General features: G+C 45.9%; 1 protein-coding gene and 1 pseudogene across 1 annotated transcript in view; one reads left to right on the top strand and one right to left on the bottom strand.

Moving 5' to 3' along the window:
* Positions 1–4,620, bottom strand: part of LOC143782099 (piwi-like protein 1 pseudogene) — a 32,984-nt pseudogene extending 28,364 nt beyond the window's left edge.
* LOC143782269 (telethonin-like) overlaps positions 1–25,784 on the top strand; it is a 141,452-nt gene that overhangs the window by 85,800 nt on the left and 29,868 nt on the right. The window lies entirely within an intron of this gene.

Here is a 25,784-nt window from a genome sequence, read left to right as displayed (position 1 = left end):
TGTTTAGGGGGCGGTCTACCAGGTCAGCTGGTCCGTGAGGGGATCGTCGTCACGGTCCAGAGGGTCCACCAACTATATCAGTGATTCCTCACAAATACATGTACATCCCATTCCGTGTCTCTCCTACTCTTCCTGGTGGAGCAGCACTGCAAGGTCTCAAAGAACAAATGCAGCCTCTGTACGAATGCATCAATGCAACCCTGTTCCTCCTGCCAGATGCAGCCTTCAACTCATTCAAGAAGCTGAAAGACTGTGTAGTCTCAGTGCCAGCACTAGGCCTACCTGACTATGAGAAGCCATTCCGTCTCTATCTGATGGAAAAAGAATGTCATGCCACCGGAGTCCTGATGCAGATTCACGGGAGAAAGCAGAGACCTCTGGGCTACTTTTCAGCTCACCTGGATCCAGTTGCAAGAGGAGCCCCCTCCTGCTTGAGGGCAGTACTTGCAGCGCACGTCCTCTTGGACAACACGGCTGACATCATTCTCGGACATCCACTGGAGATCATGGCTCCCCATGACATCTCAGCAATTCTTAATCAAGCCCAGCTAAAACATCTCTCCACCGCCAGACATCTTCGCCTCTAGTGCTCTCTGCTCTTGCCCGACAATGTCACCATCTCCAGATACGTGGCCCTCAACCTGGCCACTCTCCTCCCACACCCAAGGGGGGATGTGGATATGGACCCTGAGATCAAATTCTGCATGATACCTTTCACAAGGATCTGGATATGCTCCAGATGGATGACCATGATTGTTTCAGCATCATGCAATGCAGCAGGTATCAGCAGGATTACCCAATGTGGCGGATGAGCCACTGACCAACCCAAAGTTGATCCTCTACGTAGATGGCTCCAGATTTGCAGATGAAGGAAGATTTCACACGGGATGTGCAGTGACCAGCAATCAAGAAATCCTATGGTCCAGAAGCCTGCCACTTAGCCTGACAGCCCAGGAAGCAGAACTGATAGGGCTGATAAAGGCCTGCCAGATAGCGAAAGGCAAAACTGACAACATATACAGTATACCGATTCAAAGTACTCGCATGACATAGCACACGACTTTGGACCCATCTGGGCTGCAAGTGACTTCATCACAGCAAGCGGAACAACCGTGAAGCATCATGGAGCCATCTGGGACCTGCTGGATGCACTCCGACTTCCAAAATGGTGGCAATATTAAAAGTCAAAGCACATGGAAAACTGAACACAGTAGAGGCACGGGGCAATAACATGGCGGATATGGCAGCCAAAGAAGCAGCCAAAGGAAGATAATATGGAGACGTGGGAGAGGTCGTAGAGCCGGAAGGCTACTATATGACGACTGAAGACAAAAAAACCTGAGAAAATGACATCCTGGGACCTGTTCAAGAAGTTGCAGTATCAGGCTCCGAAGGAGGAGAAGGAAAGCTGGGTGGGGGAGGGAGCAACACATGAAGAAGGAAGGGTATACGCAATGGACTACAAACCCTGTTTGCCCTGAAGCATGTACCCTATGGTGGTTCAATGGGCACATGGGCCCACACACAGATCAAAGACACAGATGAATGATCTGATCAGTGCTTACCGGTTCACTCCGGGGATTTCCACCCTAACAGCCAAATTCACTAGCAGCTGTTTGACCTGTGGCAAATGCAACCCTGGCCGAGTGGAGAAAGTTCCCACACATCATCTGGCCAGACCACTGTACCACTTCCAGAGGATCCAGATAGACCACATCCAGATGCCGCCAAGCGGAGGATTTGAATATGCACTCGTGGTCGTAGACGTGTTCTCAGGTTGGCCAAAAGCTTTCCCAGTGAGGAACCAGTCGGCAAAGACTACTGCAAAGAAGCTACTTTCAGAAATAGTGTGCAGATATGGGATTCCAGAAGTGATAGAGAGTGATCAGGGACCTGCATTCACAGCAAACCTAACACGAGAAATCTGGTCAGCAGTAGGGTCAGATTTAGGCCTACACACTCCCTATCATCCCCAAAGTAGTGTAGTGGGAAAGTGAAAAGACTAAATGGGACACTCAAAAACAGGATGTTGAAAGTTGCCCAAGAGACAAACAAACCATGGCAAGAGACACTCCCAATAGCACTATTTAGTGTAAAGCACACTCCCAGAGGCCCAGAAAAGCTGTTACAAATAGTCAATTTAATTGCATGCCGTGCTTTTATGTATACGCACTCTCTAAACATGCAGGACTCCTCCCTCCCCTACATCTCTCACACCACTAGAACGTTTCCATGGCGACATGTAAACATTGCAGCAGTAGGATACGCAGTAACGGACTTTCTAAACATGCGGGATTTCTCCCTCCCTTACATCTCTCACACCACTTGTACACTCCCATGGCAACATGTAAACACTGCAGCAGGAGGATACGCAGTATTAAGTAGCGCCTCGCTTCCTACTGCGCATGCGCCGGCGGTGTCCGTCACTTCTGGTCACCTGACCGGTTGGCGCTTTATACAGCAGCGGTGTCAGAGCCACACCAGCTTCTCCCGCTTAGGCATAGTCTTGCCAGCTCCCACCTTACCACCAACGTCGTACCTCCTCCTTCCTTGTGATATCGTCGGATGTAAGCTCAGCTTCAACTCAGATAAGTACCGCCATATATTTTACCGCCTTACTTATCAGTATAACTTTTTACCCCACAGCTGTATGTACATATATCATTGACCACATTGCGGCCCCAGCAATACTCCCACTTAAAGTGGTAAATATACATTTCCTTACCTATTCATAATATGGATATCTTTATTAAACATCATCCATACTACTACTTAGGCAATATTACCAATGATCAATCCTGCGATTCCAGTTCATATTTGATCCAGTGTGGTAAACTTCATTTAACCCGTTTGTTTATCTTTTTCTCCACTCCACTCCCTTTGCATGTTGCATGGTCACTTTACCATAATTCTACTGCTCTACCTGTAGTACTACACTATGATTCTGCCCACCATACCACTCTATGTTGAGCATTAAAGACAACATTTACCATGGGGGTTCACAATGCTTTATTATTCCTAACAGGACATACCCATCACATTTACCTTTTCCCAAAGGGGATGTACAAGTACGACTTGTTGAAGTAACATTACAACGGTATGTCTGTTTAATCATCTTTTGTCTTTTCCATCTCATTATACTCTACAACCATACCATGTATGAGTTTTTTCAATCCTTCTCGTGCCTAGCCTCCTTTTGATGCTCCCTGAACCAACGATATGCGTTTTTGGATTCATATGTAACCTATTACCTAATACACTTATTCGTGATTTGATTCCTCTTGACATGTGTTCATCCTCTTTGTAAATATGTAATATATGCATTTCTTTTTTTTCAGCGACATTGTGATCAAGGCCACAGTATGGTCGAAACGTCAAATTACCTGTCGCTTATCACCTATAAATAAAAATATTCACTTGAAGCAAATATCTTCTGTTATGAGTGCAGTGATTCTAGACTTTACCTATCGATGGGATTATTGATTCCGTTCACTGGCACCTTACATTCAAAACTCTAGTCGTGTGCTAGCCACTTATTCTTTCCATAAACTGATATAAGACAGACAGACAGACAGACTGTTTGGGGCTTTCCAGGCAAAAGCAGAACAACACCAGATGTACTAAGTGATGAATAGATGTCTCAACTTTGTCCTAGATGCAGAAAAAGGCGACTGTTACACAAGAGTTGCTTAATCAGCATTCATATGTGCATTAATCACAATATTCCATATATATTTAGATAACCAATAACAGAGGAGCTTGACAATATGGTAATTAACTAACCACCCCCTTTCTATATGCAATTATAAAACCATGTATGTACAATAAACCAGTATTGGTGGAATGTTATTCTGTCACCATGGTGTACATTCTCATTCTTGATGAGCGCTCAAAATACTCACTCTTATTGGGAACGGCCACAGCACACAGGGATAGATTTATCCAAACCAAATTTCCATAATATCATGATGTTATACAAATGGAAGCAGGTGGGTGAGGTCGGTGGAAGCTCGTTGGTCAGGGTGATTGTTATCCGCACGTTCTCTCCATTTCGAGTATGGCTGAACACCTCGGTGACTATATTCACTCTTTTTGGTAAAAACAACAAGGTTCCATCAAACGCCCACACCTTCCCAATGGTTTCATCATGCTGGTACAGGAGGCCATACCGCTAACACTTGGACTCCATGGCAGGGTTGAAGTCAACGTGATACTGGTACAAGGCCCACTGTGGTCGGGACACCAGCTTGATGTGGTTGGTCACAAGAGCAATCTTGGTTCCAGAGGCGCCAGCTTTCGATTTTGGACATGTTTGATAGTCTGCCAGGTGTTCACCCCGACGTCATGGAAGTCACGCCTACGACCTCCCTGTTCCCCGATAGACACTTCTGCAAGTCCAGTTGACACCTGCAGAACCTCGGGCGATGGTCTCTCTGCTGCTGCTGCCGGCGGACCTCTCTGGTGCCCTCTTCCGATGAGCAAAGGCTCAGGCGCTGGCTGCTGAGATCTGACTGCTGGCCGGGGTCCTTGGGGCTGCTGTACCTGTCCAGGTGGTCTTTGTGGGGCCTGCTCCTGCACACGAGCTCGGCCGTGTGTTCAGGATCTTGCTCGTCAGCTCATCTTTTACTTTGTACATAAACCACACACTAGTGTGTATTATGCCTAGTTTTTAATGAGGCCTTCATCAATGTTTCCTCATTCTCCACCACTAGATCACCGTGGTGAACATGTTGTATGTTGCTACAGCCATTCAATTTTGGGGCAAGGGTGTCTATAATACTACCCATAAATAATTTTTTTAAACTGTAACCCCATGGGGAAATGTTTGTCAGCCCATGCACTTAGTGTATGGGCATTACAAGTTTAGGAAACCCGCTCAATCCTTTAAATATGCCCTAGTTTTTAGTGAGGCCTTCCACCACCTATCATCATTTTCCACCACTAGATCACAAGGGTTCACGTGTTCCGGGCTGCTACAGACAGTCAATTTTTTGGCAAGGGTGTCCAGAGGTGTATCTAGCGTTTCTGGCACCCGGGGCAAGAATTCATTTTTGCGCCCCCCCCCAAGGACATATGCCCCCCGTCAGCCCCACCATTGTCCTCTCCTCCTTCACCACCGTCCCCATCATTGCTCTCTCCCCGTCAGCCCCATCATTGCCCTCTCCTCCCCCCACACACACACCATTCACTTCTCTGCAGACTCCCCTGCAGTGCAATACACACACACACACACCCAATACTGAGCCACATACACACATTCACACACACACACTCACATACACACACATATTCACACACATTCACACATACATACACTCACATACACACATTCACACACACACACATACATTCACACACATTCACATACACACACACATTCACACACACACACACACACATTCACACACACACTCACACACACATTCACACACACCTCTCACCTCCTCGCGCTCTGCCGCAGCAGCTCCATCGCCTTCGTCTGACACAGCAGGCCACTGAATGATGACGTCATCCAACGGTGCATCTGTGTGAGAGGAAGCAGGAAGACAGATCGCTGGGCAGCGGAGCTGCGGGGATTTCTCCCTGCCCGCCGCAGCCACTCTGCAGGGGCTCCCCTCCCCCTCTGCACACATTGGGAGCCGGCACTCTGCAGCTTCTCTGTGTCGGCTGTCAGCTTGACAAACGGCACAGAGAACAGCTGACTCCCAGACCGGGGGCGGCAGAATGCAGCCTCCGGGGGAGACACTGCGGACCGCCGAATTAGGCGGCCCGACTGCGCCCCCCTGCCGGCTGCGCCCGGGGCATATGCCCCGGCTGCCCCCCCTAGATACGCCACTGAGGGTGTCTATGATCCCCATTAAATATTTTTTTAAAATTTACCCCCCATGGGGACATGTTTGTCAGCCCATACACTTGGTGTATGGGCATTACAAGTCTAGGAGACCCGGTCCTTTAAATTGGGCCTAGGTTTTAATGAGATCTTCCTCCACCTCTCATCATTTCCCGCCACTAGATCACCAGGGTTCACGTGTTCCGTGCTGCTACAGGCAGTCAATTTTTGGCAAGGGTGTCTGTGATCCCCATTAAATATTTTTTTTAAATGTTTCCCCCATGGCGAAATGTTTGTCAGCCCATTCACTTAGTGTATGGGCATTACAAGTCTAGGAGACCTGCTCGCTTCTTTAAATTGGGCCTAGTTTTTAATGAGGCCTTCCTCCACCTCTCATTATTTTCCACCACTAGATCACCAGGGTTCACGTGTTCCGTGCTGCTACAGACGGTCAATTTTTTGGCAAGGGTGTCTGTGATCCCCGTTAAATATTTTGTAAAAATGAACACTCTATGGGGAAATGTTTGTCAACCCATACACTTAGTGTATGGACATTACAAGTCTAGAAGAGCCGCTCTCTCCTTTAAATTGGGCCTAGTTTTTAATGAAGCCTTCCTCCACCTCTCATTATTTTCCACCACTAGATCACCAGGGTTCACGTGTTCCGTGCTGCTACAGACAGTCAATTTTTTGGCAAGGGTGTCTGTGATCCCCGTTAAATATTTTGTAAAAATGAACACCCTATGGGGAAATGTTTGTCAACCCATACACTTAGTGTATGGACATTACAAGTCTAGAAGAGCCGCTCTCTCCTTTAAATTGGGCCTAGTTTTTAATGAAGCCTTCCTCCACCTCTCATCATTTTCCACCACTAGATCACCAGGGTTCACATGTTCCGCGCTGCTACAGACAGTCAATTTTTGGCAAGGGTGCCTGTGATCCCAATTAAATATTTTTAAAAAAATGTTCCCACATGGGGAAATGTTTGTCAGCCCATACACTTAGTGTATGGGCATTACGAGTCTAGGAGACCCGCTCCTTTGTAATGGGACTGTTTTTTTATGAAGCCCTCCTCCATGTTTCTTCCAAGGGGGATTGGGGTGCGTGCAAATTTGGGTCATGGCGGCCCTTGCATTCAATGCATAAGGAAACAGTATGGCAGGACCAACTGAAGAATGTGAAGTGGGTTCGTGTGGCCATCCAGTACCTGGGTTCAAAGGCTTATTGGGGTTCATATGACTTGGTAGCAGGGCAGGCCTTGCATTCAATGCAACATTTTTTCAGGAAGCCCTCCTGTACCTCTTGTGAAAAGGGTATTTGGGTGCGTTGTAATTGTTGGCAGCCCAGCCACTCACTGCATAGGCAATAACAGCATAGGAGACCCACTGTTTAATAATGGTCCTTTAAGAATATTAATGCCACCTGATGCCCCTCTAAAAATAGGCTTTGTGACTTTGAGTCCCTCCTTCATAAATGAAACAAGATGTGTCTCCTTATGTGTCACACACCACATGGCTAGCTAGGGTTGTTAAATGTTACAATGACATTTCCCAGTGAATTTCCCATTTGTATTGGTTGAAAGTTATGTTAAAGTTGAAAAACGCATCAAAAACGCTGCGTGTGAACGTAGCCCAAGTGGTGGAGGAACATTTTGGTCTGGGGTTAATTATTTTGCTTTATACAAGTCATTACCCTGGAAAGGATGTACCTTAACATATTTCCCAGCAGAATCTATTTTGGTTTCGTTTTTGTATGTTTTTTGGTGCACCTGTAAAAATGGCGTGAAACTCTGACACCATTGCTTACAGCTGTGACCTCGGAGCCAGAAATGCTTCCAGGGGCGATCCCCGTGATGTTCCCACGTCATTTCAGCAGTGTTTCCATCATTTTCAGATGTTTTTAGACCTTAAAAGGACCTCCGGGGGGGGGGGGGGATCACAGTAAAAATACTCGGGTTTCCCATAGACTTACATTGGGCTCGTTGCTCGGGTCGATTACCCAAGTATTCCAATTTGCTCGACCCGAGCAACGAGCACTCAGGTATTTTAGTGCTCATTCATCACTAATGATAACTTAGTGGTCTAATCAATGACCAGGTTGGTGCATCGATTGTAATCCTTTTATAGAAAAAAATGTGAGTCACCCGCCAAGGCTGTGGGGTATCCGGTACCGGGTCCGGTATTCACAGGGGGATGTCACGGTGGTGACCCGGTCTGTGGCCCTGGGCGCCAATGTCAAAGGGAAATTGAATAAAGTTTATGTTCATTACGCCACCTATGGTATTCGGTCAGTGAGGACCGACGCTGCTTTAAGGGGTCCTCTGGGGTGATGTGGCAGCTAGATGGTATAACTTTCCAGAGGTGAAGTATATCCCCAGGGCTCCCGGTGTGTAGATGGAAGATGGTGAATAGTGCAGTAAAGAACAAGGACACAGGTTTGCAAGTCTCTTTACCTGGTTTACTGAAGACTTCAGGCAGCCACAATCCAGGGCACCAGATCACGGGACAGGCAGGGTCCAGCCGGCTTGGAAGCGAATTCAGAGTCCCCTTTACCAGGTGGAGTTAAAAGCCTTCCTCATAGCGCGGTGGTGTTGTAGATCCTTAATGCCTATAGCTTCTGATAAGGTCCTCACAGCTATCTCTGTCCTCCATAAAGGTGGGACATAAACCCGTATGACAGGTGACTCGAGCCTTTTTACAGGATCTCTATCATGACCCAGGCTGTATGTGTCACTGTGCCTCCTGGGTATTCAGGTGCACAGGTGACATGTAATCCAGCTGTCCTACCAGTTTCTGCTGTCAGTCTTAGAGTCCCTCACAACCTCAGTGTTCCGGCTACCAGTAATCTGCGCCAGCCAGGGAGGTAGCTAATTCACTGCTCTGCTCCACTGGTGTCCTTCTCTTGTGCTTCTCTCTCCCACACGCTCACTACAATCTGTTCGGCTTTCAGTATTGTCTCTGTCCAGGAGCTGCAGCACTTTCTTGTGGCTGCATGGTTCCTCATACGCTCTTCCTGCCTCAGACTGCTCCCGTCTGCTCTCCGGCACCATCTGACTAACTTTCCCTCCAAACCACAATATATCTCTATATGCAGTGGAGTCACCTAGAAATAGGATCAAAAGCTCCCCCTTGTGGCCTGGAGTGTGAACATGTTGCATGTTTGTGTTACCTGGTGAGAGTTATCCTTCATCGCTTCCAAGTGTGACACCACTCTCCCTGTGAGGAAAGCAATGCCACTGTGACGACCAAGACCCTGGGGCATCACAAATGCATGTTCAGATGCAGCTCCCATCCATTCTGCTTACTTCCAATACACAATTACAAATGGATGCACAAGAAATGTCCCTACAATAAGACTCATAAAAATAGGTCTACCACGTGACGGGCCAGAGAAGTAAGGCCAATAAATCCTGCCAAGAGAAAGATTAGGCTAAGGAATGCAGATAGATACAGAAAAGACAGGCTAATGGGGCGCCAAGCTGGTGGTCAGGGGGAAAGTTGATTGAGAAAGGTCCTATGCAGTTCCTGCCTGGTGCCTCAGGAGAGGAATAAACAGTGAGTTACAGAATACTCCGGTCACATGGGAGCGCACAGGACACAGATGAAAGGATTAAAAGTTTCTTTGTTTATTGAAATCCACAATGTGTTTCGACGGAACAGCTCTGTCTTAATCAGGTGGCTGCCACCTGATGAAGACAGAGCTGTTCCGTCGAAACGCGTTGTGGATTTCAATAAACAAAGAAACTTTTAATCCTTTCATCTGTGTCCTGTGCGCTCCCATGTGACCGGAGTTTCCTGCAAGGCCAAGGAATGTGCACACCACCTGTGTTGCAAAATGGCATGTGCATACAGATGAGACCTATAGTAGGAGGGACAAAAAAATGGAAACTCAAAAATGGAAACACCCAATGTGGTGAAGGGGTTAAATTAAATATCTATATTTTCCTGATTTTTTTTTACATACAGGTGCATCTCACAAAAGTAGAATATCATCAAAAGGTTAATTTATTTCAGTTCTTCAATACAATAAGTGAAACTCATAAATTATATAGAGTCATTACAAATAGAGTGATGTATTTCAAGTGTTTATTTCTGTTAATGCTGATGATTATGGCTTACAGCCAATGAAAACCCAAAATTCATTATCTCAGTAAGGCTACTTTCACACATCAGGTTTTCGCTGTTAAGCTAAATCCGGCTAAATTTCAAAACCCGGATCTGGCGAATGTTGCCGCCGGATCCAGTTTTTTTCCCATAGACTTGCATTAGTGCCGGATTGCGCTGGATGACATTGCATTTCGTCCAAATCTGCCGTTTCCGGTTTCTAGAAAAAACGTCCATAGCAACATTTTTTGTCTCCGGTGAAAAAGCACTTCCGGCTGTTTGCTAGAATGGAAGCCTATGGGAGCCGGAAGATGCCGGATCCGGAAAATGACGGATTCCGGCCCTGGATTCCGTTTTTTTAAACTAAGCATGCTCCAAATTTTTTTTTATCCACAAATCTAGATATGCTAGCCAGATCCGTAGAAAAATCGGATCCGTCGCATCAGTTTTTCACAATCTGCGCTGGATTGTGCCTGATGCAAAAAACCTGATGTGTGAAAGTAGCTTAAATTAGAATACTTTATAACACCAGCTTGAAAAAATGATTTTAACATCCGAAATATTGGCCTACTGAAATGTATGTTCTTATCTGCATTGTTGGGTCGAGTGTCTCTCACCTTCCTCTTGACAATACCCCATAGATTATCTATGGGGTTAAGGTCAGGCGAGTTTGCTGGCCAATCAAGCCCAGTGATACTGTTGTTTTTAATCCAGGTATTGGTACTTTTGGCAGTGAGGACAGGTGCCAAGTCCTGCTGAAGAATTAAATTTCCATCTCCAAAAAGCTTGTAGGCAGAGGGAAGCATGAAGTGCTCTAAAATATCCTGGTAGATGGCTGCGTTGATTTTTGTCTTGATAAAACACAGTGGACCTACACCAGTAGATGACATGGCTCCCAAAACCATCATTGATTGTGGATGCTTCACACCGCCAAGATCTTTTTTCCTATTGGTTCATTTGGATCACTGTGATAGACCCTATCACAGTGATCAAAATAAAAATGTACATAAAAACCCCCTTTACCATGTTAGTTAAGGGCAAATAATCAAATAAAAAATCTATATTTATTTCCATTAGGGTTAGAGTTTGGCTAAAGTGAGTTGTGCTAAAGTTAGGGCTAGGGTTAGGACTAGGGCTAGGGTTGGGATTATGGTTAGGGGTGTGTTGGGGTTAGTGTTGGAGTTAGAATTGGGGGGTTTCCACTGTTTAGGTACATCAGGGGTCTCCAAACGCGGCATGGTGCCAGCCAATTTTGCATTCAAAAGTCAAACAGTGCTCCCTCCTTTTTGAGACCTACCATGCATCCAAACAATGGTTTACCCGCACATACAGTACAGGCCAAAAGTTTGGACACACCTTCTCATTTAAAGATTTTTCTGTATTTTCATGACTATGAAAATTGTACATTCACACTGAAGGCATCAAAACTATGAATTAACACATGTGGAATTATATTCTTCAAAGTAGCCACCTTTTGCTTTGATCGCTGCTTTGCACACTCTTGGCATTCTCTTGCTGAGCTTCAAGAGGTAATCACAGGTGTGCCCTATCAGGTTTAATAAGTGGGATTTCTTGCCTTATAAATGGGGTTGGGACCATCAGTTGTGTTGTGCAGAAGTCCGGTGGATACACAGCTGATAGTCCTACTGAATAGACTGTTAGAATTTGTACTATAGCAATAAAAAAGCAGCTAAGTAAAGAAAAATGAGTGGCCATCATTACTTTAAGAAGTGAAGGTCAGTCAGTCTAAAAAATTGGGCAAACTTTGAAAGTGTCCCCAAGTGCAGTGGCAAAAACCATCAAGCGCTACAAAGAAACTGGCTCACATGAGGACCGCCCCAGGTAAGGAAGACCAAGAGTCACCTCTGCTTCTGAGGATAAGTTTATCCGAGTCACCAGCCTCAGAAATCGCACTTTAACAGCAGCTCAGATTAGAGACCAGGTCAATGCCACACAGAGTTCCAGCAGCAGACACATCTCTACAACAACTGTTAAGAGGAGACTTTGTGCAGCAGGCCTTCATGGTAAAATAGCTGCTAGAAAACCACTGCTAAGGACAAGCAACAAGCAGAAGAGACTTTTTTGGGCTAAAGTACTCAAGGAATGGACATTACACCAGTGGAAATCTGTGCTTTGGTCTGATGAGTCCAAATTTGAGATCTTTGGTTCCAACCACCGTGTCTTTGTGCGACGCAGAAAAGGTGAACGGATGGACTCTACATGCCTGTTTCCCACCGTGAAGCATGGAGGAGGAGGTGTGATGAAAGTACACAAGGAATGGACATTAGACCAGTGGAAATCTGTGCTTTGGTCTGATGAGTCCAAATTTGAGATCTTTTTTGGTTCCAACCACCGTGTCTTTGTGCGACGCAGAAAAGGTGAACGGATGGACTCTACATGCCTGGTTCCCACCGTGAAGCATGGAGGTGTGATGGTGTGGGGATGCTTTGCTGGTGACACTGTTGGGGATTTATTCAAAATTGAAGGCATACTGAACCAGCATGGCTACCACAGCATCTTGCAGCGGCATGCTTTTCCATCCGGTTGCGTTTAGTTGGACCTTCATTTATTTTTCAACAGGACAATGACTCCAAACACACCTCCAGGCTGTGTAAGGGTTATGTGACCAAGAAGGAGAGTGATGGGGTGCTACGCCAGATGACTTAACAACCACAGTCACCAGACCTGAACCCAATCGAGATGGTTTGGGGTGAGCTGGACCGCAGAGTGAAGGCAAAAGGGCCAACAAGTGCTAAGCATCTCTGGGAACTCCTTCAAGATTGTTGGAAGACCATTCCCGGTGACTACCTCTTAAAGCTCATCAAGAGAATGCCAAGAGTGTGCAAATGCAGTCATCAAAGCAAAAGGTGGCTACTTTGAAGAACCTAGAATATAAGACATAATTTCAGTTGTTTCACACTTTTTGTTAATTATATAATTCCACATATGTTAATTCATAGTTTTGATGCCTTCAGTGTGAATGTACAATTTTCATAGTCATGAAAATACAGAAAAATCTTTAAATGAGAAGGTGTGTCTAAACTTTTGGTCTGTACTGTATGGGGTATCAGCATACTCAGGACAAATTGCACAACAACTTTGGGGGTCTAATTTCTCCTGTTACCCTTGAGAAAATACGTTGTAAACTTCTGTGAAGCACTTGGGGGTTCAAAGTGCTCACCACACATCTAGATAAGTTCCTTGGAGGGGTCTAGTTTCCAAAATGGTGTCACTTGTGGGGTTTTTTCACTGTTTATGCCCATCACTCACCCATGTGCACTCCTTCCCTTCTGAGCTCTGTTGTGCACCGAAACAGTGGTTTACCCTCACATATGGGGTATCGGGGTATTCAGGAGGAATTGCACAACAACTTTTGTGGTTCATTTTCTCTTTTTACACTTGTGAAAATAAAAAAAATTAGTTTGGAAGTAAAATATTTGTGAAAATAACTTAAATTTAAATTTTTTCCTTCCACATTGCTTTAGTTCCTTTGAAGCATGTAAAGGGTTAATAATCTTCTTGAATGTGGTTTTGAGCACAATGAGGGGTGTAGTTTTTAGCATTATGTCACTTTTGGGTATTTTATGGCATATAGGCCCCTCAAAGTGACTTAAAATGTGATGCGGTCCCTAAAAAAAATGGTTTTGCAAATTTTGTTGTAAAAATGAGAAATCGCTGTTCAACTTTTAACCTTTATAACTTCCTAACAAAACCAAATTTCGTTTCCAAAATTGCGCTGATGTAAAGTAGACATGTGGAAATGTTATGTATTAAATATTTTGTGTGACTTATCTCTCTGATTTAAGGGCATAAAAATTCAAAGTTTAAAAATCGCAAAATTTTCAAAATTGTCTTCATATTTCCATTTTTTTAAATAAATAAACGCAAGTCATATCAAATAATTTTTAACGCTAACATGAAGTACAATATGTTGAGAAACAACAATCTCAGAATCAGTGGGATCTGTTGAAGCGTTCTAGAGTTATAACCACATAAACTGATAGTCGTCAGAATTATAAAAATTGGTTTGTCATTAAGCAGCAAATTGGCTCTGTCACTAAGGCTAGTTTCGCATTTGCGTTAGAATCCGCAGTTTAATCCGCATGCGCAAGTGCAGGAAAAAATGCATATAAACACGTACAAACATGGCATTTTTTAGACGCATGCGGTTAAAAAAACGCTGCGTTTGCACGCTTCTCAATGCGTTTTTTCCTGCTTTTGCGTTTTTGGTGCGCATGGTGACAAATTTTACAGGAGAAAAATCTAGATAACCAGACACCGCCAATGGGACTATTATGGGATCTCTATATATAGACCCTAGGGCTCCTGAAATCTTAACAGTGTGCTACTGTATCCTGTGTCATGATGGATCTTCGCCTGGAGAGCTTTTATTTCAACCTGGATTTAAGCATCAAGCTGTTTCTTGCCTGTGCGTTTGCTTGGGAGCAAGACAGAAATCGCGAAAGATGGAGAAGGAGACATCGTAGGTGTTTTTGGAGACACCCCATTATTGAATTACGTGAGAGCCGTGGAGCCTATCACACGCTGTATGGCGAGCTTAATGACAACCCGGACAAATTCCCGGAATATACAAGGATGTCGCAAGACTCGTTCCGGGATTTGCTTGCTCGTGTCCAAGGAGCCATACGGAGACAGGACACCCAGCTCCGTAGAGCAATTCCACCAGAGGAACGTCTGCTGGTTACATTAAGGTATGTAACAAATCTAAACCAATGGCAGTTCTAATTTTGGGTGTTCTGACTTTTTTTTTTTGTATTTTCCTTTATGTCTTTAGCATAACAACACCATAAATAGAATTGATAGTAATTGTTTTTTTTGTTTTTTTTCTACCAGATTTCTGGCAACCGGTGAGAGTTTATCATCCCTCCACTTCCAATACTGGCTAGGAATTTCCACCCTGTCCGGAATTGTTGCGGACACCTGCCGGGCTTTGTGGAATGTACTCCGGGATGAGTTTATTCCCCTACCGACCTTGGACATGTGGATTGAAATTGCAGAAAAATTCTGGAGTGTGTGTGATTTCCCCAACTGTTTGGGAGCGGTGGATGGAAAGCACATCCGCATTATCAAACCAGCCAGAAGAGGATCGGAGTACTTCAATTGCAAAAAATATTTTTCTGTTGTGCTCATGGCAATAGCTGATGCGGACTGTTGCTTCATCGCTGTGGACATTGGAGCTTTTGGCCGTGTCAACGATTCCCAGGCTTTTAAGAACTCTGATATGGGCCGCCGTGTGTATGGCAAAAATTTTAATTTTCCACAGCCACAACCGCTCCCCAACACTCAAGGTCCACCAATGCCATTTGTTATGGTTGGTGATGAGGCCTTTCAGATGTGTGAAAACCTACTGAAGCCCTATTCCAGTCGTGACTTGAACCACACTAAAAGGATCTTTATCTACAGACTGACCAGGGCACGAAGAACAGTAGAGTGTACCTTTGGGATTCTGGTCTCAAAATGGCGCATTCTTGCATCAGCCATTAATCTAAAAATGGAGACAGTCGACGAGGTGGTCAAAGCCTGTGTGGTTCTGCACAATTACATAATGGCTAAGTAGCGGCCCAACTTTGAACTGGATGAACCAGTTGCACACCCACTGCCCGATTACCAACATCACCCGCTGCGGTCAACAGCTGAAGTTGGCCACATGCGGGACCAATTTGCTGCCTTTTTTGATTCGGATATTGGGCGTGTGTCATGGCAGGACAATGTTGTGTAAATTTTCTGTTGGGATTTTATCTGTACCAGTTATTTTCTAAAATGTTATTAATATTTCTCGTTAATAAAATTTATTTTTTGGTGTCTTGACCGTGTTTCCTATGTCCTCTACAAACCAAGGCTGTCCTCACACTAGCTGTATTTGGTTTGTATTTCATATCAGTATTTTTAATCTAAAACCAGGAGTGGGTGATAATAGCTAAGGTGCTAGATATGTTATTATTATAATTTTCCTCTTAACATTTTCCTCTAATTGTTCCAATCTTTGTTTTGACTTACTGATATAAAATACTGACCACATACTGTTAATGTGACAACAGCCATGTTGTTTTAAAGGTTGTTGATGTCATTGTGTCCGGATTCTGTTCTGCAGTATCCATTGGACACAGACTGAAGAGACAATGACTGTCATACAAAACAGATCTATACTCATCAAGTCAGGTGTCAGAAATAATGAATTCATAATGCACATAGCCTCCTGAATTCACTATTTCTGACACATGTACAGGTGAGCATAGATATGCCGTGTATGACCGCCATCGTCCCTTCACTTTGTGTGAAATAGATTACGTACACAGAAGAGAAAATGGAGGTTATACAATGCAGTTCTCTATTCACCAGGTCAGGTGTCCTAAAACTAATGAGTTTGTGGCCACCTGACCTGTTGAGTATAGTTCTGCATTTTATTTGTGCCATTTTCTCTTCACTCTGCAACACTAGTCACAGACTAAAGGTACCTTCACACGAAGCGACGCTGCAGCGATAGCGACAACAATGCCGATCGCTGCAGCGTCGCTGTTTGATCGCTGGAGAGCTGTCACACAGACCGCTCTCCAGAGACCAACGATGCCGAGGTCCCCGGGTAACCAGGGTAAACATCGGGTTGCTAAGCGCAGGGCCGCGCTTAGTAACCCGATGTTTACCCTGGTTACCAGCGTAAAAGTAAAAAAAACAAACAGTACATGCTCACCTGCGCGTCCCCCAGCGTCTGCTTCCTGACACTGACTGAGCTCCGGCCCTAACAGCACAGCGGTGACGTCACCACTGTGCTTTCACTTTCACTTTAGGGCCGGCGCTCAGTAAGTGTCAGGAAGCAGACGCTGGGGGACGCGCAGGTGAGCATGTACTGTTTGTTTTTTTTACTTTTACGCTGGTAACCAGGGTAAACATCGGGTTACTAAGCGCGGCCCTGCGCTTGGTAACCCGATGTTTACCCTGGTTACCAGTGTAAAACATCGCTGGTATCGTTGCTTTTGCTTTCAAACACAACGATACACAGCGATCGGATGACCAAATAAAGTTCTGGACTTTATTCAGCGACCAGCGACATCACAGCAGGATCCTGATCGCTGCTGCGTGTCAAACTAAACGATATCGCTAGCCAGGACGCTGCAACGTCACGGATCGCTAGCGATGTCGTTTCGTGTGAAGGTACCTTAAGCAGAAGGAAGAGATTCTGGAGATAATACACCTCATATCTCTATACTAAAGACACACAAAGCTGCAGTCTTTTATTTGCTAACTAATGGAGCTATGATGTGGCCAAAAACTTAAGTGTTCGGCAGACGGTGTGTGACGGTGGCGAAATACACAAGCAAACCACACATAATTGGGGGCAAAAAACAATATTATCTATTTTGTTATAGACAAAATTTGTATTTACTGCGCCTGCTTGGGGTAGAGTGATGTAAACGGGGGGGGGGTGTGAAGCAGTGAGGCCTGGCTAACCGTGGACGATGCAGAGGTGGCAGGAGAAGGGGCAATGAAACTTGTGGGGTCTGGTAGTTCGGGGATAGGGCTAGACACATGAGAGGCTTGAGACACACTGGAAGGGTGAGACAAACCTGACATTACAGACACACTGGGAGGTGAAGGGGGAGGAATACTAAGAGTCCGCTGTTTTTTTTTTTCCCTTCTGTGATTGCCGGGTTCTGGTAAGCATCGGTGGGCTCATATGTCCTGGCATGGTCGTGGTGGGTGACCTGTCAGGGTCTGGCTGCACTGTGTCAGAGTCCATAGTGCTCGTAGAGCATGCAGCCATGCCAGAGTACATAGTGCTCGTAGAGTGTGCAGCCATGCCAGAGTCCATAGTGCTCATAGAGCGTGCAGCCATGCCAGAGTCCATAGTGCTCGTAGAGCGTGCAGCCATGCCAGAGTCCATAGTGCTCGTAGAGCGTGCAGCCATGCCAGAGTCCATAGCGCTTGTAGAGTGGAAGGCCATGCCAGGGTCCTGCTGCATCGTGGTGTTGGTGGCGGTACGGAAGGCCATGCCAGGGTCCTGCTGCATCGTGGTGGTGGCGGTACGGAAGGCCATGCCAGGGTCCTGCTGCATCGTGGTGGTGGCAGTACGGAAGGCCATGCCTGGGTCCTGCTGCATCGTGGTGGTGGCGGCTGGGAAGGCCATGCCTGGGTCCTGCTGCATCGTGGTGTCAGTGGAGGAGGTCCAAGCAGGAGCAGCGGTTGTCATGGTGGTGGCGGTGGGCTGTCCAACAGCACTCGGCATGGTGGTGGTGCTGTACTGGTGTCCGTCAGTGCTAGGAATAAAGGTGGCCATGCAGTGGTATGCAGCAGAGGTCGGCATTGTGGTTAATCGTGACAGTGAAGGCATAGGTGGATATGCCGCCACTGTCTGCTGAAAATACCAACTCTGCTGCATAGCCTGCCCATAAGCAGCATTGCAGGCCTGCATGACACTAAGCTGGAGATCAGGAGTAAGGTGTTCTGACATGCCCTGCTCAATTTGGTTAAAAAAATGATGTGCTGGCCTCTGGAGGTCGGCTTTTACTTGGTCAAGGCTTTTGGTGACCTCCTGGATATGTGTATTCATGTGGCTAAGGGAAATATCCATTCGGTCACCCAAAGCCTTGAGTCCTTCGTGAAAAACCGAGCTCAAGTGCAAAAACTCGGGCATGAGGGACCTGTCCGATGCCCTCTGCTGCTGCCGGGAGGAGCCCCCAAAAAAGGGGCAATGGCAGAGGACTGGGAAAGGGGAAGACCTGATGGACCAGCTTCCTGGTCTCCAGTTTGTGTGGCAGGCCCACTTGCTGCAGCGCTGCTGGATGGCTGGGACGGGTCCATGGCTGCCTGATGAAGGACCGCTCCAGAACCTGGGCCAACAGTGCTGCTCCATGTGTTGTGAAAAAAGGAGAAAAAAAATTAATACCAGAAATTAAGCAGACACCAACTCCTGTGGAATAGAAACATACAGATTATGGCAATACAACACAACCTAATGCACGGGAGAAATACTTCTCTGGGCAACGACCGGTCTTAAAAATGCCAGAACGCGATGGTATTTGTACTTTCTGATCCTTGCTCCTGAACCACTGGGAGCACGGCTCTCTTGATGCAGGTCCTTGTTGAAGCGGTCCTTCATCGAACGCCAACGTGTTTTGACTCTGCCCACTGTTGAAAAAACCAAACATAATGGTCAGACAATGGACTTTTGGCTGTGCTCACACAACTGTGTGTGATGAGAGAAACTCCTGAGAGTTTATCTCATCACACAAAGTTGTGTGAGCACGGCCAAGGTCTCTGCTGCTTCACACTGTATTGCAATACTTACTAAATGCATTTCGGACCCGAGTCGGGGTGTTGTCCCAGCCATCCCACATCTCTTTGGCCACCTCATTCCATAGGCGCCGGATCGTCACATTGTCCGAGTGCTGTGGAACCCGGGTGTCCCACAACAGGACTTGCTCCTGGACCAGGGAGATGAGGAGGTCATTTTCTATGAGGTCTTCATCCCATTCTGGAACCTAAAAATTAAATAAAGACATTAATGTTGGATACATTAACATAAGGAAAAGAAAGAAAACAGAGGCTGAGAAATGGCCTCTAAGGTAAGTCAAGATGCAAAAGGATTCCAGAAGCAAAATGTAAAGAAATAGGAATGTAAAGAAAGGAAGTTTCAAGAATACTAAAGTGAGGATACAGTAAACAGTCAGCCTTGTATACGTACCCGCTGCCGCCTTGCCACCCGACCGTGACTCCGCTGTTCCTGCCCAGTCTCTGCCGCAGTAGAAGTGCTCTAAAAAAATGAAAAACAAAAATTGTCATATGTGTAGATGTGACAGCGAATACTTACCAATCTGAGGAGGCGAGTACTCACTTCACTGACATGTTCTACTTCAGAAGGCCCAGGACGTTGCTCCTCATCAGAAGAAGAAGACATTCTGATGCATGCAGAAAGAAAGAAATGGCAGAAATTAGGACATGTAGAGACAGAAAATAGAAAATAAAGGCATTGGCTAGGATATGCTCACATTGTTCAGAGGCTTGTTTGCTCCAAGGTGCTGTGGTCTGTCTGCTCTGCTTGGCTGTCTGCTAAATAGTGACCTGCAAATGTCCACTCCCTCCCATTATCACCTTGTATGTGGGGGGTGGCTTATCAGTGTCTAGACATGTTTTTCTCTGGTGTAACACATGCGCTCACGAACGCAAGCAAACGCATGTGCTTGTGAACGCATGCGTTCACATAGACAGCAATGCGTTTTTTTGGCGTATTCCTTACGCAATCGACCGTATACGTTTCTAGGCCGCAAACTGACGCCTCTAAAAATTACTACATGTAGCATTTCCGCGCCAAACCGCAGACGACGAAACGACGCATGCGTTGTCAAACGCGGCAAAAAGCAACCGATCGCAGACGCATGCGTCCCTAATGTTAAATATAGGAATACACAACGCATGCGGATATTTGCGGAAGATACGCTGCGGACACAACCGCAAATGTGAAACCGGTCTAAGGGATTAAATATGCGTAATAATAATGAAACATTACATGATATTAGGAGAATTATACAAAGGAAACCTCTAACGGCTTGTATAGGATTAATAAAGCATGTACAAAAGAAGAATTTACAATATAAACTACTCCTCCTTACCACTCAGGTGATATACACTGCTCAAAAAAATAAATGGAACACTTAAAGAACACAATGTAAATCCAATTCAATCACACTTCTGTGAAATCAATCTGTCCAGTTATGAAGCAACACTGATTGTGAATCAATTTATCCTGCTGTTCTGCAAATGGAACGGACAACAGGAAGAAATGAAAGGCAATTAGCAGGACAACCCCTATAAAGGAGTAGTTCTTTTGGCTGTTATTTTGGTCACATTTGCATTCTGTCATTTCTCTAACCCCTAGAGGTACAGTAGCAACCCTCAGAAGTTGCTGAAGTATTGCAGCTCATCAAGGATGACACATCAAAGCAAGCTGTGGCAAGAAGGAGAGCTGTGTTTGTGAGCATAGTGCCCAGAGCATGGAGCAAATACCAGGAGACAGACCAGAATACCAGGAGACATGCAGGGGGCTGTAGGAGGGCAACAATCCAGCAGCAGGATCAAAACCTTCTCTTTTGTACAAGGAAGAGCAGTGTCAGAGCTCTGCAAAATGACCTACAGCAGGCCACTAACATCCATGTGTCTGCATAAACTGTCACCAAAAGCTCAAATTAGGAGCAGACACCATGAAAAGTGGCTTAAATTTCCCAACAGTAGAAATGTTATAATAGCGCAGCAGTCAGGCATGGGTCTAGCATGAGACAGGGTTTGAGCCAGCTTTTACAACTTGGAATTGAAGTTTCAATGAGGACCGCGTGGTTAAGGGAGTAGTGTAAGCCTTCTTAGCTGGGAGACCTGATACCTCATGCAACACCTCCAATTTATTTTTTATTCCAGCCACACTCGGATGGCACAAACATCAGTTTCATACAGTAATATTGGTAGAAAAATGTATGCAAAGTAACACAGGTAGTTGACTGAACGTAAGTGCAGGCCTGCCTGTCTGGGAGCCCTACTTACATAGGCAACCCACCAGATAGAGACCCAACTTGGAGTCTCCACATTTCAAAACATTATTGTCACAAACCACTAAAGCAACATCACTTTCCACAGAGTAGAAACAGTATAATAGGCCTCTGACACACCTTCTACTAATAGCAACTCACCAGATGGAGAGCCAACTTGGAGTCTCCACATTTCAAAAAATAATTGTCACGCGCCACTAAAGTGACATCAATTTCCACAGAGTAGAAACAGTATAATGGGCCTCTGACACACCTTCTACTACTGGCAACTCACCAGATGGATACCCAATTTGGAGTCTCGACATTTAAAAAAATAATTGTCACACGGCACTAAAGTGGCATCAATTTCCACAGAGTAGAAACAGTATAATAGGCCTCTGACACATTTTCTACTACTAGCAACCCACCAAATGGAGAGCCAACTTGGAGTCTCCACATTTCAAAAAATAATTGTCACACACCACTAAAGTGGCATCAATTTCCACAGAGTAGAAACAGTATAATAGGCCTCTGACACACCTTCTACTAGCGGCAAACCACCAGATGGAGACCCAACTTGGAGTCTCCACATTTCAAAAAATAATTATCACACACCACTAAAGTGGTATCAATTTTCACAGAGTAGAAATATTATAAAAGGCCTCTGACACACCTTCCACCACAAGTAACTCACCAGATGGAGATCCAACTTGGAGATACCACATTTCAAAAATTTGTTTGTAACAGCAGCAGTAGCAACAGCAGGCACAGAAGATACCACAAAGATGGCACAGACTGCAATAACGCGAGATCAATGCATGACACTAAAAATGACACCATCGCCTAGTCTGCCCAGTCTGCGACTGGGATGTAAAAGTCATTGGAGATCTGTGACTTGTTAATTTTGATGAAAGTTAGGTGGTCTACACTTTCAGGGGACAGCTGGATGCGCTTGTCTGTCCGGATACCATCAGCAGTGCTGAAGACACGTTCTGAGAGAACACTGGCTGCTGGGCATGACAAAACCTCCAAGGCGTGAAAGGCGAACTCAGGCCACTCTTCCATTTTTGAAGTCCAAAATGCAAAAGGGTCCAAACACCCCCTAATGGCATTGATACTGAGCTACTGATGCTCCTGCATCATCCTTTCTAGTCAGACTTGTACTCTGTTTTGCTGGTGCGCGGGCTGGTCCAAAAAATGTGTGAAATGACTCACTGAATTTTTTATACCACTTACACTGCTGCTGCTAATGTTTTTGCGGTGATGCCTTGATGTTCGTGGGGTTGGATGTCTAGAACTGGGATGCACACTGTGTACCCCACTGCTGTCTTGGGGAAAACCACACTTAAGATTGCCTATAAGCGTGTTTTGATACTCCAGCATGTGTGCATCCCTTTCCAGGGGGGGGATCTTTGGGCTAAATTTACTCTTGTAACGTGACTCTAACAGAGTGGCAACCCAGTAGTCAGCAATATGTCTAACCTTAAGAATACGGGCATCATGGTGAACATGGGCGTCATGTTAAAGATAGTGCAGCAAGAAGGCGCTCATGTGTCGAGTGCTTCCATGAGGCCCAAGTCCATGATGTGTTGGTGGCGGGGTAACACTCAAGGTTGCTTCCTCCATCCCCTCCTGCCTACCACTGACAACAAAGAAGGGATCGTTATCCTATTCATCTACTGAATATGGCAAGTCCATCTCCTCATCCTCTTTCATTTATTCCTTGGCTCCTGCACCTTTACTAACAGTTTGTCTGGTATCATGAGCCCCCTTGATTGCCTTAAGCCACTCTACCATGGCACCCGCCTGTGCGACGACAGTCCAGAAAATTTGAGATATTGTTATCCCTTCCGCATCCTCCTTTGCTCCACCTCTTCCTCTGGGACCACCCCCTCCTGACTATTCAAAGTAAACTCCAGCATGTAGATAACCAGAAAAGCGATGCTGAGGATGTCATCTTCAGCACTATCCATCTTAGTAGTCATTTCGAAACTGTGCAGAAGGGTGCAGAGGTCCATCATCTGTGCCCATTCCGCTAGCTCGATTTACCCCACGTCTATACTGTGTTGACCCAGGGTATGCAAAAGAACATACTGTACCAGGGCTCGTTGCTGCTACCACAGTCGCTACAACATGTTCAGAGTGGAAATCCACCATGTCGGAGCATCGCAAATCAAATGGTTAACTGTTAGGCCGAAAGACCTCTGTATTGATACAAGTTGATGCCCTGCGAGGTGCAATCAGAGGAAGTGAGCACACAGCAACTGTGCTTTCTGCATCCAGACTGGGATAGTGGCTGAGAAATTGCTGTGCCACCAGGTTGAGGATGTGAGCCATGCAAGGCATGTGTGTGAGGTTGCCCCAGCGTAGGGCCATCACCAGGTTCGTTATCGCACCAAGCGAGGCTCAGTGAAGACAGCCATCACACTAACTCAGCCTGGATAGCTGTCCACAATTCTTGAGCTGTGTGACTACGATCTCTGTTGTGAATTCCGTTCTCGGGCTCCCTCCTGTGGTCATGAGTGGTACTGTGTGAGTTTGTTCTTGGGCTCCCTCTGGTGGCCTTTAGCGATATGGCTGGTCTTGGCTGGGCTCAGCTGTTTCATCTCCTGCTAGGCTGGGCCTATTTAACTCACCTGGACCTTTACTTGTGGCCTGCTGTCGGTGTATTCAGTCCTGATCCTGTGCTCTCCTGAATATTCCTTGTGACTAGGGTTGAGCGAAACGGGTCGGCAATTTTCAGAAGTCGCCGACTTTTGGCAAAGTCGGGTTTCATGAACCCCGACCCGACCCCTGTGTGGGGTCGGCCATGAAGTCGGCGATCTTCTGAATCTGGAATCGGAATTCCGATACCGATTCCCGATATGTTTAAGATATCGGGAATTGGTATCGGAATTCAGATTTAAGTGTAAAATAAAGAATTAAAATAAAAAATATCGCTATACTTACCCTCTGACGGGCCCTGGTACTAACCGGGAACCTTCCTTCCTTAGAATCAGCCTTCCAGGACCTTGCGGTGACGTCGCGGTGACGTCGCGGCTTGTGATTGGTCGCGCGGCCACCCATGTGACCGCTCGCGCGACCAATCACAAGCCGCGACGTCACCGTGACATCACCGAAGGTCCTGGAAGGGCTGATTCTTAGGAAGGAAGGCTGCCGGAACGAAGCCGAGGGTGAGTATATTCCTATTAGGTATATACTCACCCTCGGACACGCCCTGCTTCTTTCCGGCAGCCTTCCTTCCTAAGAATCAGCCCTTCCAGGACCTTCGGTGACGTAACGGTGACGTCGCGGCTTGTGATTGGTCGCGCGAGCGGTCACATGGGCGGCCGCGCGACCAATCACAAGCCGCGACGTCACCGCGACGTCACCGCAAGGTCCTGGAAGGCTGATTCTAAGGAAGGAAGGTTCCCGGTTAGTACCAGGGCCCGTCAGAGGGTAAGTATAGCAATATTTTTTATTTTAATTCTTTATTTTACACTTAAATATGGATCCCAGGGCCTGAAGGAGAGTTTCCGCTCCTTCAGACCCTGGGAACCATTGGAAACCCAATGCACTGCATTGGGTTTCGAGTTTCGGCCGACCCCGACCCCGACTTTTTTATAGGATCGGCCGATTTCACTCGACCCAACTTTTGAAAAAGTCGGGTTTCGTGAAACCCGACCCGATCCTATAAAAGTAAAGGTCGCTCAACCCTACTTGTGACCAGTCTCCTGCTATGAAAAGCTAAGTTTGCTTGTTCAGTTTCTCATTATTTCCTTGAAAACGTTTCTCATTATATTATGAGTTCAGCCCAGCTTGCTTTTATGTGATTTTTTGCTTGCTGGTTAGTTCTGGGGTGCAGAGTGCGCCCCTCACATCGTGAGTCGGTGTGGGGGTTCTTGTATTCTCTGCGTGGTTTACTTTTGATAGTTTTTGTACTGACCGCACAGACACCTATCTATTTTCTGCCTATCTAGTATTAGCGGGCCTCATTTGCTAAATCTGTTTCATCTCTACGTTTGTGTACGTTTGACTCACCATTATTATTTGTGGGGGGCTATCTAAAACTTTGGGGATATTTCTCTGAGGCAAGTGAGGTCTTTGCTTTCTCTCTAGGGGTAGTCAGTTTCTCAGGCTGTGACGAGACGTCTAGGTTTTCAGGTAACGTTCCACAGCTGCCTTTAGTGTGTTTGGATAGGATCAGGATTGCGGTCAGTATAGCTTCCACATCCCCAGAACTTGTCCTATATACTCAGGGTATATTTGTCAGGTCAGTTTGAGATCCTACCACCAGGATCATAACAGTACAGCAGGCCCGAAAGTGTTAATGCAGCTAAA

The sequence above is a fragment of the Ranitomeya variabilis genome, chromosome 6 (assembly GCF_051348905.1).
Source record: "Ranitomeya variabilis isolate aRanVar5 chromosome 6, aRanVar5.hap1, whole genome shotgun sequence".
Classification (NCBI taxonomy): domain Eukaryota; kingdom Metazoa; phylum Chordata; class Amphibia; order Anura; family Dendrobatidae; genus Ranitomeya; species Ranitomeya variabilis.
This window is presented reverse-complemented; position numbering and strand designations above follow the sequence as displayed.